Source organism: Halichondria panicea, chromosome 12 (assembly GCF_963675165.1).
Source record: "Halichondria panicea chromosome 12, odHalPani1.1, whole genome shotgun sequence".
Taxonomy (NCBI): Eukaryota; Metazoa; Porifera; class Demospongiae; order Suberitida; family Halichondriidae; genus Halichondria; species Halichondria panicea.
The window spans coordinates 2,773,760-2,784,852 of record NC_087388.1 but is presented as its reverse complement, the minus strand read 5'-3'; the positions used below and the strand labels follow the sequence as shown (position 1 = coordinate 2,784,852).

The window sequence follows — 11,093 nt, the reverse complement described above, 5'->3', positions numbered from 1 at the left end:
GTACAATTATGTGACGTTGTGACGATTGACATATAGCTGCCGGCTCTCTTCCATGCTTGCTTCTTTGTGTTAATGTGTTTTTTAGGAACGTAGATATATTTTAATAAAGCCTGCCTTGATCCTATACATGCATTGTAGCTCCAGTAAGTATAGTACCCCCCCCCCCCTCCCCTCTAGCTTGCTTCCATTGGAATGAATAATAAATGAACATCAACATTACTATACATGTGCACGTGCTTAACACATCAACATTTTACATCATTGACTTATTGACACAAAATAATGATACATGTACCTCATAAAAAAAACAACTATAATTTATCACTATAGACTAATTATGACTAAATCGGTATCAGCCTCCTACAAGGCCTCTACTACAAGGAGTATCAATAATCCAATACTTCCAAAGATGGTCAGAAGACTGAATACATATATGCACAGACAGTGAACACAATAGATATTTTAGGCCAACTGGTTTGAGCACGAATTGCCTGTGTGAGTTAATTGGTAGGTTTGACACACATACTAGTCACATACCAACAATACAGCAGAAAATAGCAATCAACGCGGCCTGGAAAAAACTCATTGTGACTTTTCCTTATGCTACACTTCCTGTTCTTTTTACATGAAAATCAATGAAATTTCAAACAGTCTGCTTTTGTGGTGAAAGAATTTTTGCCGGTTGTCAGAGGATTAATGAATGACTCCCCGGTGGGAGTGACTCCCCGGTCATTCCTGCCTAAGGTGTGGGTGACTCCCCCAGGAATAAATGACTCCCCTATGCGCATGTTTGTTCCCGCCAATGTTGCCATCAATGTAAGTATATAATAGCAAGAGTACATTCATGCACTCCTCATAGACATATAGTAGAGAATGAAGAGCCATGCAGGATGAAGAGCAAGGTTAGTAGTAGCATGCAAGGTAGCAATGAAGCAAGTGTTCATCCTGTAGTAGACAGCAAGTGACAGCTGGAATGTAGACCTATAAATGTGTGAAGAGCAAAGTTGCAAGGTTAATTGTTCTATCCTGTAGTTGACAGCTAGATCTATAGTATAAAACCAGTGATCGTTCACAGTCATGTCATTTGAAGAAGGCAGCAAGAAATGGAGAATTTACAAGAGATTGAAAACTATTTACGAAAAGGAGAATACCCTCCTACTATTAACAGCAAAACAGAGAAGGCAAACTTTAGAAGAAAATGCAGGCAGAACTTTAAGTTTGAAAATGGTAGCCTCTATTACAAGAAGCACACCAAAGCTGCTGATGCAGCTGACTGGAGGATATGTGTGCGCAGCGATGAGGAGAAATCAAGAATCCTCGAAGATTGCCATGCAGGTATAATAATTATTATGGCTTTGGTAAAATGATAATAGTAGGTAATAGAGCATGTATGTATGCTTGTAATCTATTATACCAATTGATGCATGCATGCAGGAACAGCTGGTGGCCACTTTGGAAGAGATAGAACTATAGACAAGATATGTTCTAGATTCTACTGGAAGTCGATGGTGGAGGAGATCCGAGAGTATGTAAAGAACTGCAGCCAGTGCCAGAGAATGAACCCATGCAGCATTTGTAAAGACAGATGCCAAACTCCATCCGATATCTGTACAACCCAAAGTCTGGCATCAGGTATGTATATACTATAATTTTTATGGCATTGCATAATAATTATTTGTTTTGAGCACAGTCATATATTAATTATAATTATGTAATTCACTTTATAGGTTGGCATAGACTTGATAGGACCTTTGCCGATTACACCCAATGGCAGCAAATATGTGGTAACATTGGTAGCAAATGGGCTGAAGCAGCCCCACTCCCTGACAAAACTGCATTTGGAGTGGCAATGTTCCTGTACAACTTGTTTTGTCGGTAAGCTATGCATGTGTGTGAAATTGTAATCACATGCATCTCTACACATAATTATAATAACACGTATTTAATGATTATGGTTATACATGCACGCAGGTTTGGGTTTTGTGAGGTGCTGATATCGGACCAAGGCCGTGAGTTTGTTAATCAGGTCAACACAGAGCTTTTTCGATTCACTGGAACAGAGCACAGGGTCACTTCAGCTTACCACCCACAAACCAACGGGCTAACTGAACGTTTCAATCAAACACTTCAAACAGCACTACTCAAATATGTGAATGACTCACAGACCGACTGGGACTACCACTTGCCCGCTATTCTCTTTGCTTATAGGACGAGTAAGCAAAAGGCAACGAAGTATTCACCTTTCGAGTTGATGTTCTGTCGGTGAGTTGTTCATTATTATAATAATTACATGATAACCTGGCATGCATGCATTATTATTATAACATTCCACATGCAGGAAACCTGTACTCCCTATTCAACTGGAGTTAGGCAGCGAGGGTGAACTTGAGCAGAGCTGGGACATTAGTGCCATTATGACCCATGCTCGAGCTGTTACAAAGTTAAAGGATGATATCCATAGCAAAGCCAAGAAGAACATTGACAATGCCCAAGAAAAGGACAAGATATACTATGATCGGAAGCATGCAGACAAGAGGGTGAGCAGGCTATATCATTGTATGAGCGTACCATGGCTATTTTCATTACTCGTTTAATGTCATAGCCATGTCATTTTTCTAGGTGTTTAAGACTGGGAGTTTGGTCTGGCTGAGGAATTCAGCCAGGGAATGTAAGAAGGGAGACAAGCTGAAGCCTCGGTGGTTAGGCCCATACACGGTGGTGGAGTGCTTGGACAAGGGAGTCTTTAAGATTGCCAACCCTAAGACTGGAAAGACCTTAAAAAAGGCTGTTAACCAACAGCGGTTAAAGCATTACCATGGCTCAGACTCCGAAAAACCTCTCTTGGATCAACATAGTTCTCTCTCGGATCCTTCCGAATTATCAGACAACCATCACGATGAATCTCTCGATCAGTTTAACCCTTCTTTGACAAGTACTCCTGTGAAAGACCCAAGCAAGGTATAATGCATGTGTATCTAGATTTTGAAGCTAATTATAATTACATTACATTTCTCTTTACGATATTAATTTAATGTTTCTTTATAATTATGCACTCCATTTTTAGAAGCTGTGGGAAAAAAATTGTGATTTTCCCTCTTCTCACAAGCCAGACGCCCCCTCCTCTCACAAGCCAGCCGCTCCCTCCTCTCACAAGCCAGCCGCTCCCTCCTCTCACAAGCCAGACGCCCCCTCCTCTCACAAGCCAGCCGCTCCCTCCTCTCACAAGCCAGACGCTCCCTCCTCTCACAAGCCAGCCGCTCCCTCCTCTCACAAGCCAGACGCCCCTTCCTCTCACAAGCCAGCCGCTCCCTCCTCTCACAAGCCAGACGTCCCCTCCTCTCACAAGCCAGCCGCTCCCTCCTCTCACAAGCCAGACATCCCCTCCTCTCACAAGCCAGATGCTCACTCCTCTCGCAAGCGAGACGCCCCCTTCTCTCAGGTTAAGACTGCATCCTCTATGGAGCCACCTTTGAAGAAGCAAAGGACTACTCAGTCTGTAACAAGAAAGGTATAATATAGTTATATACTTGTTAACAGGAGCTATCGTTAATTGCAATTATTATTAAAAATTATGTGCATGCACACTATAAACCGTTCATTATAATTATTGTGTGCACATTCGACAGAATTCAAGCTACTGGGTGAAGGATTTGGACCTGAGGACGGGAGACAAGGATGTAGTTCTTGCTGAGAGCGGGATGCTTTCTGACCGTCATATGTATGCTGCGCACAAACTGATGAGAATGCAATTTCCAAATATTGAAGGCTGCTATTCTACTCTTCTGGTTCAGAAGATGTCCTTTCCTGCAGTCACTATAGTAGTGAAGCCACAGGTATAATTTCTACTTAAATTAATAGTAGTATTATTATAGTATTGGTATAATTATACCTCATCCTCATCCTTGGCCGTATAATTATAATATAATTATAATTATATCATAATTATATATATCCTATACAGCCGTGCAGATATTCTTTGTAACAGAGAGGCATCACTGGATTGCGACAGCACTCATCAAGGGGGAACTTTTCCTCTTTGATAGCTGCTTCCAATATGGGAAAGACCTGGAGCCAAGTGCTGAGCTGCAAATTGCACAGATGTATAAGCCTTTAATAGCGCACAACGGGCTGTTACTATCTGTGGCCTCCATTCAACAGCAGAGCAGTGGCAGTAACAACTGTGGTTTGTTTGCAATTGCCGCTGCATACCACGCATTGCAAGGAGACAATCTGGATACCATCGCCCTAAATGAAGACAAAATGAGGCCACATCTTGTGCGTTGCTTTGAAAATGAGAAACTCAGAAGATTTCCAAAGTCAAAAGATATTAGTAGCCGCAAGAGACCAGAAAGATTTTCCAGCATAGTAATTACTATATACTGCCCTTGTCTCCGTCCTGACTGTTATGATGAAATGGTCCAGTGCGATACGTGTAATGTGTGGTATCATTATAAATGTGTTCGTATTAAAGTATCTCCACTTGGAGATTGGTTTTGTCCTACTTGTAGATCTAAATAGAATTTTTTTAGCATTTCGTTATCTTCCACTAGCTGTTTTTGTTTATACACTGTTAATTTGCACTGTTGTTTTGTTTGTTTTTCATGCACTGTAGATCTATTTGTTATTTTGATGGATGTTGTTGTATTATAAGTTTTGCTTTACAGTGACCGTGAGACGTGTGAAAATGTGAACAGAGTGTACAATGTAGTATAAGTACTATAGGTACTAATAGCTAGACTGAACCAGTTTACAGTGTATAAGGAACAGCTGTAATTATAGTCATACTATGTATTAAACAGGTCTCTCACAGATAGCATGCATGCATGCAGTCCTGATATAACAGTCTTGAGCTTGATTGTATAGTCACACTTAGCCTCGATCCCAGGCCGAGTTTTCGCTTTTATAACGGTTAGGCGAACAACTGGGCCTGGTACTAGTTGTCTGCGCATGCGTCAAATTTTCATTGTATATTTGTGGTCGGCAAAAATATTTAATAAATCAATAATAGAAATTTGTACACAGAAAATGCACAGAGTGAGTACACAAAAGATGCACATAGGGAGCTGCTTCACAAAGGCCTGGGGAGTTGCCAGTTGTGCTGCAGCACAATTACAGTGACCCAGGGCAACTTCAGGATGATTGAATGCCTTCAAATTACGTTTCAAAAAGATTTAGCAGGCTGCTGGACTTCTCTGATTCTAGGCCCCAACTCGTAACTCATTGCTTGAGAAAACGTAGATTCTCTTGATGTCTCTGAGCTACCCAGCAACGCTCGAATGAGCAGGTCATACTCCAGTCCTGTGTCTGTGAGTATAGGACAATATTAAAAGAAACCAAAGACGGTTAAACCCTTACCTCAAACTGTCCAGTCTCGTCCGTTAGTATAGCCAAGAGGAGCACTGTTGGGATAGCTGGATATTAGCCATTGCTCCTGTACAGAGAAGTAGACATTTTAAATACGTGTAGATCTATACATATTAAATTTCTCGGTTATAGTGTCATTGTCGACGAGCTGATGATGGCAGCACCAAGTTCTCTAGCTCACACTCTTCACTTGATCCACCATATTAATGATGAAACTATAGTCTACCTACATTCTTGCCAAACATGAACAAGACTTGATAGCATAGCCGGCCATAGGGCCCACACAAAAATATCTGACAACAAGCTGACAAAGCTTTATACCTCTTCCCTTGTTGTTCAGTCTTCAGAATAAGCTTCAGAGAAGAGAGAAGCTTCAGCTAAGAGCCATTCCAATCGATTCCAATAATGATAAAACGGGAACTGACTTCTAGTACACGATAGTACACGAATATAAATGTCACGAAAGTGAACGAGAATATCCATTCGTCAGAATCTGACGAACGACTGACGCATGCGCAGACAACTAGTACCAGGCCCAGTTGTTCGCCTAACCGTTATAAAAGAGAAAACTCGGCCTGGGATCGAGGCTAAGTCACACTGTGACAGGTTTTGAGGATGCATTGATGTAATTACAGCGCCAGAAAAAATTAATTCCACTTCTGAGTGGCGCATCTTTAGAACACAAAAAATTGCGCCTAAATTATGGTGGTGCTTATGTTCTACAGCTAGTATAGAATTTGTAGAGAAAATGGGCGTGGTCTAGCTCAGTTTCACTTGCTAGCTGCATCGTTGAGAGCTGATCGAGTGACTCGTGAACAACATTCAGTGACTGTAGCTATGGGTTAGACAACTGTTTAGAAGTGAAAGAAGTCAAAAATGCAGGATGATTGTCTTGATGTCTCAAACAAGACTTTTTATAAGCGCCAGAAAAAATAATTCCAGCAACGGTTGGCGCTTTTTTAGGACCTAAAAAATTATGCTGATGCTGACGTGGCACTTAAATTATGGTGGCGCTGTAATTACATGTACATCAATTACGGTATGCACAAAATGCTGCTGGGTGGGGACGAAATGGGACCCCGGATGTGACGTCACAGGCAATTAATGCTTATTAAATTCCTTGCTGCTTTATCTGCTATTGATCATCTCTGTTATGGATATTCCTGAATCCCATAATAGCCGCACTTCCCCTACACATGTAAGCATAGCCTCGACTCCAGCCCCTTTCTCAGTGGCCTGGAATCGAGGCTAATTTTACTAATACATTCCCGCTTCAGTTGCACGACAGTGTGTTTAATGCACGAACATAATTATTATGATTGATTCTAACTAACAGATCCATGCATGCATAGCTAACTTATCAACTATAGGCCAAGATGCTACCAGTCCAAATAATTTTCGCAAGATTCTTAGAAGGTATCGATCCTTGTTTTTGTCAACTACATAGCTCTATAGAGCAACTGACACAAGCTGAGTTCAATGTAGATAGAGTACAGTCCTTGCGGAGTGAAGCAATCCCCATGCAGAATCAGGGAACCTTGCAAAGCAGAGCTAGAGCGCTAGCAGGCACATGCAGAAGAGAGAAGGTTTAGGGTTGTAGGTTAGGGTTCAAGGGAAAAAACGGCCTGGGACTGAGACTTGAGCCTCAGGTTGAAGAGCTGAACAACACAGCTGGTGTAATCTCGATCTGAATGTACAGCTCTAATGCAGTGCCTTACTAGTATTTAGTTATCGTCTCGCATGTATATTGGTGGACATTAATTTGGCCAATCAGGGCTTGTATCCAGTCAAAAGATGCATGCAAAGTATCTTCTCCTCAGCTTCAATGATCGGAGCTGATAAAACTGCTGAATCGTGTCCAACCACCCCTGAAGTGGTGACTGGGGTTAAGTTGGTAGATTATGCTCAAGACATTGCCGCCTCTTTAATTTTTTATTCCCCAAATACAGCCTTAATTAATTAATGCAATTATTATTCTCACCGTATAGCGGGAAATTTTTGTGGGGTGCAACATTTCGTGTTTTTCGAGGGCAGAGTAGTTAATGCGAAAATAAAACCGGTATTTCACATGCAAAGCTATTGGTGGGTGTGGTTTACTGGCATTGAAACGCAAATATTAGAACCACAAACATTTCTGCTGAGGGCTCTGAAGCCAAATAGCAAAAATTTGCACCCGGGAAAATTTCCCGCTATATACGGTATAATTATAATCAATTGCAATTATGGCCACATGACTATAATTTTGTACAGTAGATAGATGTACAGGGGCGGATCTAGCAGGTAGAAAAGGGTGCTCAAGCACCCCCCTGACCTACATTAGTGGTTGATCCATAGACATAATTGAGTGGGAGGCTTAAGCAGCTATAGCTAGCAAGTTTGGTTACAAGGTTTCATATTCACTTATCACTTAGTATACTAGCCTCGGTCCCAGGCCGATTTTTTTTTAATAGAACGAAGTTGAAAAATACGGCCTGGTATTGATTGTATCTGGGCGTGGCAGGAACCGGAAACTAAAGCAGAGATTCTTCACATTTTGTTTCCTGCTTTTTTTCTGTAATACTAAAGGTGTACGTAGAGGCATTTTACTCCCGTAAAACTTACAGTAATGTAGCTCCGTGTCATGTTCTCAATTTATAGCTAGCTAGCTATGGCATGCAACGCGTTGTTTGTTTGAAGCAAGATGGCCTCACTCTCATGGCAGAACAGGCCCAGGCTCTCAAGCTCCTGTTTGAGGGAAGGGACGTGTTTATCTGGTTCCCAACGGGGTATGGCAAGTCTCTCTGCTATATCAGTTGCTACCCTTTTTAATGGACTACAAGCTAGGTAGGACCAAGGCTCCTCCTGTTGACAAAAGTGTTGTTCTTGTTAATTGTCTCTCCCCTTGTATCTCTCATCATGAGACTCATAATTGACCAGGCAGGAGTCTAAACAATAGTAGCGATGTCAGACCGATTTTCATTTTTGCTATTTCTAACTCCTATGTATTACTATCTCTTTTGAACACTCTAGGCAAACCAGAAAAACTTTACTGCACTGGATTTAGTCAAGCGAATGCAGAGATACAGAGTTTTGAAGAACACTAGTCAGGGAAAAATTCGTACAAAAATTTACCGCATTTTAATGTACTTGGGCGGGACTTATGAAATTTGTTGTTAATACCGGAAATGATCTTAAAGTTAGCATATCTGCTGAACCGCTTGGTCTATTCTCTTTTAAAAAAGTATGAAATGGACACTCAGGACTCAGGAGTTAACATTGTAACCATTTGATATCTATTATGAAGTTTATAATGTTTCTGTAATGTATATCTTTATAATGTCCCTATAATAGTATGATGTCTCCTGCTTCAGAGAGTTCTTTTGGATTTAAAGTAACCATGCTATCTTTTCTTTCGTACAGTATATTGTATCATGTTTCAGAACTCTCATCAATGTCCACCTTACGCTTGTATCTGTTTCTTGATCTTTATAAGCAATTTTTCTGTCAATTTCATTTGGTCTAAATAATTCGTTTTTAGTGTGATGTAGATTTAAGGCCATACAACTATAAATCTATGATACAACTCTGTTGACAGCTTCTAATTAATACAATAGATTACTCTTGTCTTTTTTGTGTGCAAATTGAATCAGTTCTTGCAATTTAATAGTTTTGGTAGATTACATTGTTGTCCCTGGAATTCTCTCCAATCTTTCTTGTTTCTTTTCAACAGAGGCTTTCAGATTGCTTCAATAATTACTTTCAGTAACTTCTAAGAACTTCTAAGAAATAAATACAGCTATTGGTACACTTGGCTTGATTTTACTGCATTTCTATTCTCAGCTCCACCCATCTATCCATGCAATATGTGATTCCGCAAGAAATAAAAGCTTATTGTAGCAACTTTTTGCATAATCTGGAGAGAGTTAGAGATGAAAGACATGCTCACTTGTGTTTTTGTTCATTTTCATGTTTGGTTGCCAAAATGATGATCACCTTTGAGAAAAAATCACACACAAAACAAGCATCAAATGCTAAAATCATAAAAAACTGTTATAAAAATCAAATTCTACGCTATTTTTTACCCCTGGGAACAGCTGTTGTTTGCTAGACTCTTCCAGGGCTTGCGGAAAGCCCTTCTTGTTCACTCACTTTCTGGTCCCGTTTTTTACCATTGAATTACTGTACGAAAATACGCCCACGCACTACTTCCGGTCTGACATCTCTAACAATAGAGGTGTTTCTGCTGCCATCCTCAGTAGCTCAGTAGCAATAAAGGAATCGACAAAAATTTGGTTGCCACTGCCAAAGAAGTGTCTTCTGGAAAGTATTTCCTGCTGTATACTGCCCCAGAGGCTGTTGTTGAAGACCACTGTTGGAGGATTCATTTTTTGTTGTACCAGAGTCAATTTATTAAAAAACCACGCCCAGATCACGCCCAAATACAATCAATACCAGGCCTAGTAGGCGACCTAGCGTTCAATTGGAGACAGATGGGCGTGGGATCGAGGCTATTAGTATACTAGGTTTAGTCTAGGGCAAAGCTTCAACGGTAGTGCTAAGCACTAAACTCAAATACACAACATCATGCCATGAGAGCAACGCTTTTTAAAGCAGCCGAAACCTCACGCCTTAACTGACGAGAATTAGCCTCTACACAGGCTCTCCTTTTTCTGTTCTTTATCACGATCGTTCAATAAGATAAAATACTGTCTTAATCGTTCAATGAGATAAAATACGGTATTAATTGGAGGAATAAAGAAAGAAATAGACGTAGAGTTAGGAAAAAGGAGAGCCTGTATCGGGAAGTCGCGTGAGGGTAGAAGGGTGGTAGAAGGGTGAAAATGAGCGTGGGCATGCTGAGCTAGAGATGTTGGACTGCCCACGCAGATATCTATGACTAATAAAACTTTGCCTGCAGCAAGCTGGACATGGACTTGGAACTGGAAGTTTGCAAGCACTATAGCTAGCTATATACCTTAGGCTTAGCTAGATGATCTACTAGTCTAGATTGTGTGTTCAGATTCTATCAGACTATTACCTTTTCTTGTGTCTTTCTACATGCTAGTATAGATCAAGAATAGCTTAGTCATCATTATCATATAGCAGGTAGCTACTGCCACCAGAGCTGGCCACGCTGGTTCTCTGATCTGACTTGCAGCACAGCTTGGGTGGTTGTCTCAGTACAGTTTTATTAACTCTGAATGCGTGGGAGAATACCTTATGTCACGATTGTGGGCTACATATCGCCCACGTTCATAAAAATCCTTGTGGATCACGCGATTTCCCAAACCAGGCCTTACTTTTTCTTAACTGTACGCCCATTTCTTTCTTTGCTGCCTCACTATGACTTTCTTGTGATTTATGGATGAACAGTGACAACAGCAAGAAAAAGTAAGGCCTGGGAACGAGGCTAGACGAGAATCACACTACTACAATGTTAAGGCAGAACCGGTTTGTATGTTCAACAATGATTTTCCTGCATGGAAAAAACATGTAGAATGATGATTCCAATAGTAATTATCCAAAATTTAATGCATAATTATTTTTACCGTAGCCCAGGAAAAATATTCTTTTTTTATGCACATGCATGGATATGTACGCAAAAATGTATGCGGATTAAGGATGTTAAATTGATTGCTAGTATCAAGAGTCCTGCTAGTCTAGTATCTATTACGTGCAACATATTTTTCATAAATTTGCTCCACTTGATGGTGCAGGTTGTATTCTTCGTCCCTCACCCGATTCTTGTA

At 40.6% G+C, this 11,093-nt stretch overlaps 2 long non-coding RNA genes across 2 annotated transcripts; both read right to left on the bottom strand.

Annotated features, from left to right (window-relative positions):
- Nucleotides 1-247: 247 nt before the first annotated feature.
- On the bottom strand, nt 248-603 carry LOC135344894 (uncharacterized). Its single transcript, XR_010397573.1, has 2 exons — nt 538-603; nt 248-491 (listed from the first exon to the last, which is right to left on the bottom strand). It is a non-coding gene; the product is annotated as an uncharacterized LOC135344894 (long non-coding RNA).
- Nucleotides 604-4,970: 4,367 nt separating this feature from the next.
- LOC135345476 (uncharacterized) lies at nt 4,971-9,981 on the bottom strand. Its single transcript, XR_010397747.1, has 2 exons — nt 5,356-9,981; nt 4,971-5,304 (listed from the first exon to the last, which is right to left on the bottom strand). It is a non-coding gene; the product is annotated as an uncharacterized LOC135345476 (long non-coding RNA).
- Nucleotides 9,982-11,093: the final 1,112 nt, after the last annotated feature.